The sequence below is a fragment of the Benincasa hispida genome, chromosome 8 (assembly GCF_027475165.1).
Source record: "Benincasa hispida cultivar pf3 chromosome 8, pf3_genome.v1.1, whole genome shotgun sequence".
Taxonomy (NCBI): Eukaryota; Viridiplantae; Streptophyta; class Magnoliopsida; order Cucurbitales; family Cucurbitaceae; genus Benincasa; species Benincasa hispida.
Window position 1 is genome coordinate 56360452 of NC_143485.1, and position 10411 is coordinate 56370862.

The following is a 10411-nucleotide window of genomic DNA, read 5'->3' on the forward strand; positions in this document are numbered from 1 at the left end:
GTAGAAATATGCATCATTTACATTTAGTAGAGTGTTCTTTTATAAACTTACAAGGAAGCTACAAGATCTGTAAAAAGAAAGTGACTTAGCTCTTGAATAATAAAAGTTTTTCTCCTTCCCGTGGATGTAGGCACTCCATTCCCACACAACGTACATCTCCATGTAGCCCTTCTTCCCCTCTTTCTCTTTATCACATTGCATGTTTCATATTCTTCTTCATTCACACAACAAACTCACGTAAACAATCAAACAAAAAGAGGGTTAGAGAGAACTTCTGTAATCAGAAGTCTGAAACGAGAGAGAGAAAGAAAACCAAATTGTTTGTTATTTTCCTTTTTCCCATCAGAGTGATGTCACTTCCATCAGGCAGTGAAAGTGGTAATTACCACCTGTTGCACATCAGTTGGAAGGTCGTGGCATAACCAGAGCCAAGCGATCTACCTACCAGGTCTTGGGGCATATCAACTAAGGCCTTTGGATCATGGGTCTGTTCAGCTGAAGACATTTTAATTATTTGGGCTTTTCTTGATTCAAGAAATTAAGTGAGCAAGCCCAACAAAGTAGTATCAGAGAAAAAAGACTTACAAGATTGCGGTTCTTGAAGATTCAAGATTCAAGTTTTACTCCAAGATGTCAGTAGCAAGATTTGAAGTAGAAAAGTTCAATGGTAAAGGAGATTTTGGTCTATGGAAGGCCAAAATCAAAGTAATTATTGGCCAACAGAAGACTCACAGAGCTCTCTTTGACCCATCTACACTCTCAGCCTCAGTGACAGCTCAAGAAAAAGAAGATTGGGAGCTGGTAGCTTATGGTACGTTAGTCCTAAACCTTAGTGATAATGTTTTAAGACAAGTTTTAGATCAAGAAATAACCAATAGGATATGGACTAAATTGGAAGACTTATATGCTACAAAGGATCTTCCTAGTAAAATGTACCTTAGGGAAAAATTCTTCACATTTAAAATGGATTCATCAAAGTCTCTAACTAATAATCTAGATGAATTCAAGAAAATTGTTGCCTAATTCAAAACCTTAAGAGAGAAACTTGGAGATAAAAAGGAGGCCTATGTGCTTCTTAATTTTGATCGTGAATTTTCTCATTTCGCTTTAGATCCTCGAAATGTTCGTTTGGGATTAGCTTCAGATGGCTTCAATCCGTTTGGAAATATGAGCACTTCTTATAGTATGTGGCCTGTGGTGATAATTCCTTATAATTTGCCCCCTTGGAAATGCGTGAAAGAAACAAACTTCTTCATGTCTTTGCTCATACCTGGTCCAAAATCTCCTGGAAAGGAAATTGATGTTCACTTGCAACCGTTGATTGAAGAGTTGAAAGAGTTGTAGACAATTGGTGTGCGAACTTATGATTCTATTGCTGGTAAGTTTTTTCAACTATATGCTACCTTATTATGGACGATTAATGACCTCCCTGTGTATGGTGACTTATCTGGTTGGAGTACAAAAGGTTATCAAGCATGTCCAATATGCAAAGAAGATAACTCGTCCTTTGGGATAAGAGGGAAAATATCATTTATGGGACTTCGACGTTATCTTCCGGAGAATCATAGTTGGCGTTGAAATAGACAACATGATGGAAAAGTTAAACGTAGACCTCCACCAATCATAATGAATGGAGAAGAGATATTACAACAAATAAATACGCTAAACTTTTCTGTACTTAGCAAACATCCATCGAAGCAAGACAAAAAAAGAAAGCGAATTCTAAACTGGACCAAAAAATGTATTTTTTTCCAACTTCCATATTGGTCTAGACTATTGTTATGACATAAATTGGATGTAATGCATATTGAAAAAAACATATGCGAAAATTTGGTGGGCACATTGTTAAATATTAAAAGAAAGACAAAGGATACAACGAACGCTCGATTGGACTTATAAGATTTGAAGATAAGAAAGGACCTACACTTGATACAGGTCGAGAATAGATTAGTAAAACCACACACAGCATACATATTAACAAATGGTGAACAGATTTCGTTTTGTAAGTATTTGAAATCAGTGAAATTCCCTGATGGATACGTATCTAACATATCACGATGTGTCAATGACAAAGATGGAAAAATATCAGGCCTAAAAACACACTACTGTCATATGTTGCTTCACAGACTACTCCCTATTGGTATTCGAGCATACCTACCGAAGAATGTATCCACTGCTATTGTTGGGTTGTGTACATTCTTTCATGACTTATGTGCAAAGACAATATGTGTAAGTGATTTGAACAGACTACAAGCAAACATCAGTCATACTTTGTAAATTGGAGAGAATATTCCCAACTGCCTTTTTCGGTGTAATGGTACACCTTGCAGTTCATCTACCATATGAAACCAAAGTGGTGGGTCTAGTTAGTTACAGTTGGATGTATCCTATTGAAAGGAGTTTACGAACACTAAAACAATTTGTACGAAACAAAGCACATCCTGAGGGGTCTATAGCGGAAGCATATGCAATGAATGAATCATGGAACTTCTGCTCACGATATCTAAGTGGGACTGAAATGAGATTCAATAGATATGAACGAAATGATGATAACATTCCCGATCATGAGATATTTGGTGAATTTGAATTATTTAGGCAGAGGGTACGACCATTAGGGGCGTCAGCTTTACGGACACTATCAACGGAGGAAAAGCGTATTGCACATTGGTACATTCTCAACAATTGTAAATAAATAACAGACTATCGCAAGTACATTTCAAACTTTTTCCTTTTCTAAATTCTAGGGTATCTCCTTTGATATAACATTTAAATGATAAATATTGTAGGCAACATTTGAGGTTAATTCGTCGTGAAGCTCGAAGCGCCTCTGACTTATATATAAAACATCAACGCAAATTTCCCCATTGGTTCAAATCTCAGGTATACATAATCATTTTCTAGGCAACGGTTGAGGGATGATTCATTTTTCGTACTCATTTTAATGTATATGTAATTATCAGGTTCTATAACAGCGCGAGAGAGAAGATATCTCCGATGATTTCTTTTCACTTATAATGGGACATTCGTCTGAGGTGCGCTCTTACAATGGTTGCATTGTTAATGGGGTATGGTTTCACACTATAGAGCGTGATAATCATCGAGCTACACAAAATAGTGGAGTCCTAATGGCCGAGTAGATCATTAAGAACACAAGTGTGGATAACAATTTCTACGGTGTTGTACATGAAGTATTAGATTTGCAATATGCGAATAAAAGACAAGTTTTCTTGTTGAAGTGTAGATGGTTTGACACAGATAACACAAAAAGTAATAGGACACATGTGGATTTAGGATACAAATCGATTAATACATCACACTTTTGGTATGTCGACGAGCCTTTCATCTTTTCTATCCAAGCACAACAATTCTTTTACATTGATGACATCCAAAAAGGTAGCAATTGGAAAGTTGTTCAAGTAATCCAAAATAAACGAATATGGGATGTACCGGAAGTGGATGATGTTGAAAATACACAACAAGATTTACTAGAAATTGTTGGTGGCGTTCGAGTGGATGAAACTAATGAGGAGGTTACTTTATGCAGAGTTGACGTTGATTCTACAGTTGTGGAAAGACCAATTACTATACATGGCGATCATGACTTCATAAACGATGATGATGGAGAACAATTATCTCCCAATAACAGTTCAAGTGTTGATGAATAATTTGAATTAGATTACGATGATCATGAGTAATGATGTATCTACTAAATTCTCTTTTTCTCTAGCTTACACGTATTTATTGTTAATTTAATATTGTTTTCTCTCTTTTATGTTTGTATAGATATGATGTCAACCCCTAATAATAATTTGAATTAGATTACGATGATGAGTAATGATGTATCACTAAATTCTCTTTTTCTCTAGCTTACACGTATCTATTGTTAATTTAATATTGTTTTATCTCTTTTGTGTTTGTATAGATACGATGTCAACCCCTAATAGGCAATGGGAGGCTGATGAAGAATTCCAAGAGTTATATATAGGCAACACGGTATCTTCTGTGGGTGATACTTCAGGTTAGATATTTTGAAATATATTCAGTTAACTAAAATACATCATAAACTGTTTTAAATTTTTTATTCTTCAGATAGTGGCTCAACATCCAATCGGAAGAAGCGAGAGCATTCGCGGAACATCGAGTTGGAAAAATACGTACAAAAACATAGGAGAATCACAATCGTCATAAATTAGGGGGAGACAAAACCGATATCTCAAAATTCGTTTTTTTTTTAGTAATGCGATTGACGTCGCCGTGAGATCCACATTTCCAGTACAGTGTCGTACTTTTGCTGAGGTTCCAAACGAGTTCATAGAATTGGCTAAAAGTCAATTATTGGTAAGTAATTATAAGTTTATTCTTTTACAGTCATGAACATCATCTATGCTAATTCTTCCCTCCCTCTTTTGTAGGCTCATTTCGATCTTGATCTGTCCAGTCAACGACTTAACTGTTTCATAGAACATAAAATGCAAAACTTGTTCAAAGAATTTAGATCAGACTTGTACAAACATTATAGGAAATGTGGATATCCTCAACAAGTACGTGCTAGTTTGCCTAGTTGGCTTAAAAATAGGCTAGAAGATTGGTACTTTTGTGTGACCGCTTCGAGAGTGAAGTGTTTCAAGTACAATATTTATGGCGTGTATCATTTGCTGCATTTACTAATACATCACACTATTGACATATTTTTTTTTCTTCAAATGTAGGAAATGTCTGTGACGAATCGGAAGAATAGAGAGAAATTACCGTTCGACCACGTTGATATATCAAAGTCATTCCTGCAAATGCAGCCAGAGTTGTAGGCAAAGGAGGGTCGAGAAATAAGACGTGTTGACCTATTTAGGGAAACACACTCTAAAGGTGGCAAGTTTGTGACGAGTTTGCTGAAAGTGCACATGTAACATTTTTTCTTTACTGTTGTGTTTTTTTTTTTCACTTTTAACTTTAGTCCCTCGTTCTTACCCATTTAATTATTATGTCAAGCATCAAATGTTGGAACTACAATCCAACCCCACTGTAGAAGGTTCTCAACCACTAACAGGGGATGAAATCTGTGAGACGGTTTTGGGTACACGACCCAGATATTCAAAAGGTCTAGGTTGGGGCCCTAAACCTAAGTCACGAAGGAGTACAATGTCATCAAGCTCGTCATCTACTCAAGGAACGGAGGCGGGAATGGATGAATTAAGAGTCAATTTCCAGAAGTCTCAATCGAGGATTAAGGAACTCGAAGACATTCAAAGAAGAATGCAAGAGGATCATGAGAAACAAATGGAAGAAATGAAAAAGATGATTGAAGACATGGTACGATCACATAGAGGAGACCCATCAAATTAGGTATGATTACTACATTATTTAGTTGTGTAATATGTTGCTATCCTGCAGTTATGGTAGCAAAGTTTAGTTATGTCTTAAGTAACTTTATGCAGTTATGGTAGCAAAGTTTAGTTATGTCTTTAGTTATGTCATTTAAAGCTTCAACACTCTCATACAGATTAGATAAGCATCCTACCATGCCTTGATGTTTCAAAAGCCCAATCACAGTCCCTGAATGTCGCTCTCTCCATGAGTGTCGCTCTCTCCATGTATCTCGCTCTCTCCATGTATCTCGCTCTCTCCATGTATCTCGCCCTCTCCATGTATCTCGCCCTCTCCATGAATGTCACAACACATTATTACTTCATTTGATCAGCTGAAGATTCAAATATTAGGCTTCAAAAGAGTGTCTTTGCTCTGATTTGGTTGTAAATATGTGTCATTTAAAGCTTCAATACTCTCATACAAATTAGATAAGCATCCCACTATGCCTTAATGTTTCAAAAGTCCAATCACAGTCCCTGAATGTCGCTCTCTCTATGTATCTCACTCTCTCCATGAATCTCGCTCTCTCCATAAGTGTCGCTCTCTCCATGTATCTCGCTCTCTCCATGAATGTCACAGCACATGTATAACTTCATTTGATCAGCTGAAGATTCAAATATTAGGCTTCAAAAGGGTGTCTTTTCTCTGATTTGGTTGTAAATATGTGCCATTTAAAGCTTTAACACTCTCATACAAATTAAATAAGCATCCCACCATGTCTTGATGTTTCAAAAGCTCAATCACAGTCCCTAAATGTCGCTCTCTCCATATATCTCGCTCTCTCCATGTATCTCGCTCTCTCCACTCGCTCTCTCCATGAATGTCACAGCACATGTATAACTTCCTTTGATCAGCTGAAGATTCAAATATTAGCCTTCAAAAGGGTGTCTTTGCTCTTATTTGGTTGTAAATATGTGTCATTTAAAGATTCAACACTCTCATACAAATTAGATAAGCATCCCACCATGCCTTGATGTTTCAAAAGCCCAATCACAGTCCCTGAATGTCGCTCTCTCAATTAGTGTCGATCTCTCCATGTATCTCGCTTGCAAAGATGCCCTCAACAGCTTCACACCCTGATTGACATCCAAAGTAATGACATCCAAAGATGCCCTCAGCAACTTCAACACTCTTATAAAAATTAGATAAATAATCCCACCATGCCATATCATTAAATTTTGTAATGTAAGCAACGAATAAGAAATTCTCAACTGTTTCATTCAGATACTTTTGTTCATTGGATGTTGCTTTCTTTTTCTATTCTTAGGGCTGGTCCTTTCTTTTGATCTTATTCTAGTTGTGACGAACTTTCCATTGTATTCTCACTATTATTTTTGTTTCTTTGTACTTTGAGCAATAGACTCATTTCATTATTTCAATGAAAAAGTCTCGTTTCCTTTTCAAAAAATAAAATAAAAAAAATTCTCAACTGTTATATTCATCCTAAACTCATAAGAAATTCTCAACTGTTATATTTAATTAAGATGTGTAATTGTGCTTTTCCTTTTCTTTTGATCTTATTTTTATTATTAAATTAGAGAGAGCCTTAACTTGTGATAACAAAGGAATTAAAAGGGGGACTTAAGCAAATTATATAGCAAAGGGATAGTTAGCCCAATGAGCCCCAACTATGGATTGGGCTAGAATCAAGGCCCATCCTATCATCAAGAGAAATGAAATGCTTGCAACAATTGTTGTTTCAATATTCCTAAGGCCCAAACTTGCATAAATGGATATGGATTTGAATTGAAAGCTCTCCACTTGGACCCATTAGAATAAAAGATGAAAGGGTAATTGCAATAAGTTGTACTTTTAGGGGTATTAATCAAGTGAACAACAATATATTTAAAGAATTTCAAAATAACAAAATATATCAGTAATAGGCTAACTTGTTTCCTTTTTGAACATGTTGCTTAGAAAGTCAATAATCAATTCAAAAGGTTGCCATATCTTGTCATGTCAATAAACTAAAGTTAGGTCACCCAAATCTTATTATGGTCTTTGTTTTTGTTTCTTTCCCCCTTCCAACAATATTTCTTTACCATTATTCTACCTCATTATCCTATGCATGCACTAATATTATTTTGAGGTAAGCTAGCCCTTCTTACATATTTCTCATGCAAATTTAATTTTTACTAGATTCCAATCTAAAAGATCATATAGGACTTTTAAAAATTGAAAAATAGAGGAAATTGAATTATTTATCCATATAACATTTCAATGTTTTTTTTTTTTTTTTTTGGAGAATGCTGTTCGGAGATGAGCTAGGACAATTGTTGAAGATGCTGTGTTCGAGAAGTGTTCGAAATGTTGTTCTCATTTTACTTATTTTATGTATTTCTGAATATAATGGACAAGTATTCTAGAGCTGGGACAACATTTGGATATTGTAATTTTTTACTTGTTATAAAATGAACTTTATTTTCTTTTATGTGAATCTTTATTTGGTATAATATTTTCCACAGGATTTCAGATCAAATTTTAAAAAATTACAAACGATATATTAAATTTTATCCATATAGGAAATTGAATTGTTTATCCATATAGGATCCCTCGACGCGGCGTCGGGAGTTAGGGGGAACTCCTGATGCGGTGTAGCTCATCGAGAGTTCCAAGAACTCCCGACGCCGTATACTAAGCGTCGGGAGTTCCCCTTAACTCCCGACGCCGCATAGGTGTCCAGAGTTCCCCCTTAACTCCTGACGCGGCGTCGGGAGATCCTCTCCCGACGGATTTCTCCCAACCAAACTCCCGACGATCGTTTATGCGTCGGGAGATCCTCTCCCGACGAATTTTCCACACTTTTCGGACGAAAATATGACGTCAGGAGAAGCCAGAATTCCTGTAGTGGCTCTAACTTCAACCCTAGATAAATCCAACCATCAACCCTTTTAACCACAATGCTTCTTTTATAGCTTCTAATAATTCCATGTATTCTGCTTCAGTAGTTGATAGGGTTGTGATTGACTGAAGGTTTACTTTCCAACATAGTAAATTTAGACCATATAAGAATAGATAAGCTGTTAATGATCTCTTTTTAGAGAAAAAAAGACGTTTATGTAAAAGGAAAAGACAACCTGTGAAGTTCCTAAAAGCCCGACTACTGCTAGAATTGAGGTGGAGGCACCTAAAGATTCATCCACTAGTCACAATCCTCCTAATGAATCTGCAGAAGAAGAAGAGGAAAGCTCAGGTGAGTCTACTGAGCATACTGAATCTCAACCTAACTTGAGTCAGTACTCATTAGCTAGGGATAGACAAAGAAGAGTGATAGTTTCTCCAGCAAGGTATACTGAAACTAATTACATGAAACTAGTTCTAAATGCCACAATAGCTCCCAATGACCAAGAACCTGTTACTTTTGAAGAGGCACTGAGCTGCCCTAATGCTAGGTCTTGGATTGAAGCTATGTGTGAAGAAATGGAATCACTAGTGTCAACAACACTTGGACCCTAGCCCCTCTTCCTAAAGGATGCAAGCCTATAGCTTCCAAGTGGATATATAAACTAAAGGAGGGTTCTACTAAAGAAGAAAAACCTAAGTATAAAGCTAGGTTAGTGTCTAAAGGATTTACTCAAAGGAAAGGCATAGACTATTTTGAAATATTTTCACCAGTAGTAAAGCAAACCTCTATCAGACTTCTGCTGTCTTTAGTTGCTCATTACAACCATGAATTAGATCAACTAGATATTAAAACAACTTTCCTTAATGAAAATCTAGAAGAGGTTATCTATATGGTTCAACCTTAAGGGTTTAAAGAAAGAGGAAAGGAAGATCTTTATTGTCTCCTAAACAAATCGATATATGGTCTTAAATAATCCCCTAGATGCTGGTACAGAAGATTCAATGACTACATAGAGAGTATTGGGTTTCAACAGAGTACCTATGACATTTGTTTTTATGTTAATTCAACTACCTATAAGAACAAAGTCTATTTACTCCTCTATGTGGATGATATGTTGCTAACTGGGAAATCCAAGGAGGTTATAAAACATGTCAAAGATCTCTTAAAGATAGAGTTTGACATGAAAGACTTGGGTCAGTCTAAAAGGAATCTTGGGATTGAAATAAACAGAGATAGAGCTTCCTCTATCCTCACCATCAATCAAACAAACTACTATGAAAAGGTTATTAAAAGGTTAAATATGTCTAATGCTAAGTCTGTTACTATACCTATTGCTAGTCATTTTAAACTCTGTTCAGTTAATTCACCTAAGGAAACAGATATAGAACATTTAACTCAAATGCAATTAATCTTTTATAACCAAGCAGTAGGTAGTTTAATGTATCTAATGATATCAACTAGACCAGACCTATCCTATTGTACTAGTCTTGTCAATAGATACATATCTAACCATGGAAAAAGGCACTGGGAAGCAGCAAAATTGATATTAAGATACTTAATATGGTCTAAACAATCTAAATTAACATATCAAAGTACAAAAGAAACAGAACTAGAGCTATATGTTGATTCAGATTTTGCAGGTGATCAAGACAAAAGGAGATCATTAACAGCTTATCTATTCTTATATGGTCCAAATTTACTATGTTGAAAAGCAAACCTTCAGTCAATCACAGCCCTATCAACTACTGAAGCAGAATACATGGCATTATTAGAAGCTATAAAAGAAACATTATGGTTAAAGGGGTTGATGAAGGACTTTGGTTTCAATCAAGCAGTAGTTAAGATCTACTATAATAACCAAAGTGCCATTCATCTTTCCAAAAACCCTCAATAACGCTCAAGGACCAAACACATAGATATAAAATATCATTTCGTAAGGGACAAAATATAAAAAGGTGAAGTCGAAGTTCACAAAGTCCATACCACCGAGAATGCTGCTGATATGCTTACCACATCTGTTTCAAAGCTTAAGCTCACCAACTGTCTTTGTCAGATCGGCTGCCAGCTACCTGAAAAGTGGTGAAGATCAGTTAGATCTAGAAGGAGAAAAGCTTGCATGTTGAGCTTAAGGTGGAGATTTGAAATCAAGACTTCAATGGCTTTTTACACTTTCTTTATAATTTGTTATGTAACTACTTGTAT

At 35.9% G+C, this 10411-nt stretch overlaps 1 pseudogene; it reads left to right on the plus strand.

Annotated features, from left to right (window-relative positions):
* Window positions 1–630: 630 nt before the first annotated feature.
* Window positions 631–4805, plus strand: LOC150034715 (uncharacterized; annotated as a pseudogene).
* The last annotated feature ends 5606 nt before the right edge of the window (window positions 4806–10411 follow it).